Here is a 1,111-nt window from a genome sequence, read left to right as displayed (position 1 = left end):
TGATAACTGTGCAATTAGGATTGGAAGAATTGGATACCAGTGTTAGTTAAATGACATCCACACAGCTATGTGCGTGCACCACTTATGTCCTACTCTTATCACTGTTTCATTGACCTTCTTCTTGTTCTTGCAGATAACATAAAACGCACACAATCTTCTTGTTTATTTCAATAGTGACAGAAAAGTAGAAAGGAGAATAAAGTAAGATAGAAATAACCATGCTTTTGTACTTGCTACTTGTTGAGCAACAGTTTATATTGATTCTGAATTTCTAACAAAATGGGTACTACCAAGCTAGGAATGCAAATAAGTAGCGTATAGTCTTATCTCAAAAAGAATGCGGAGCACAAACAATGGTTCTAGAATAACGTTACTGAAAAAATATTAGAATGAATGAAAATGATGATCAGAGAAAGTTTATTTATCAGTACTTGTTGGCACTTATGGAATAGTAAGAACAGGGAATTATTTGATTCAAGCTACTCACTATTTCTCAATCACGCATACGAAATTAGTTATGGAAAGGCATTCATCTTCTGTTTGTATTTCTAGCTAGCTATACTACCTGTTTTCATTTGGTTCAGAATCATTCAATATAATATAATATACATAATTAGTTAAGAAAGTTAGCTGCACATTTAATTAAGAAAGAAATAATTCAGATTAAGTATATACTTTCAGGAGATTACACACATAATTATACTTTGCTTGTGCAATACTATTGAGACCAAGGGCTCTCTTCAGTGCAAAAATATCCATAAATACAAAAGATTTATCATTATATATTGGAATTTTTTTATTTACATTAAATAATATAATATTTATCGATTTAAATAATCGTGGAAGAATTTATCAAAATATGTCGTTAGTCACATCTCAGATACAGTGGGGTGCTCCTAAAAACGGGGTGTGCGAGTCATATCTCGGATGCACCCGGGACATGAACAAGGGATATTTCGGATACATTGCATCCGAGATACGGTTGTATTCTGCTTTGGCTCAGTGCATCCGAGATACGCGCGAGAATTGAGGATGGTGGCACAGCATCAATACAATAAGAATTTATTAATAAAATAATAAATAAATAAATATTAAATTTAAAATAAAAGCT

The 1,111-nt window shown here is 32.1% G+C and overlaps 1 protein-coding gene across 2 annotated transcripts in view; it reads left to right on the top strand.

Moving 5' to 3' along the window:
* LOC107644591 (TMV resistance protein N) overlaps window positions 1–427 on the top strand; it is a 14,760-nt gene extending 14,333 nt beyond the window's left edge. For both annotated transcript variants that reach the window (XM_021103065.1, XM_021103066.1), the window contains exon 7: window positions 1–427. The gene's annotated coding sequence lies outside the window, so the exon portion shown is untranslated.

The sequence above is a fragment of the Arachis ipaensis genome, chromosome B05, assembly GCF_000816755.2.
Source record: "Arachis ipaensis cultivar K30076 chromosome B05, Araip1.1, whole genome shotgun sequence".
NCBI lineage: Eukaryota > Viridiplantae > Streptophyta > Magnoliopsida > Fabales > Fabaceae > Arachis > Arachis ipaensis.
This window is presented reverse-complemented; position numbering and strand designations above follow the sequence as displayed.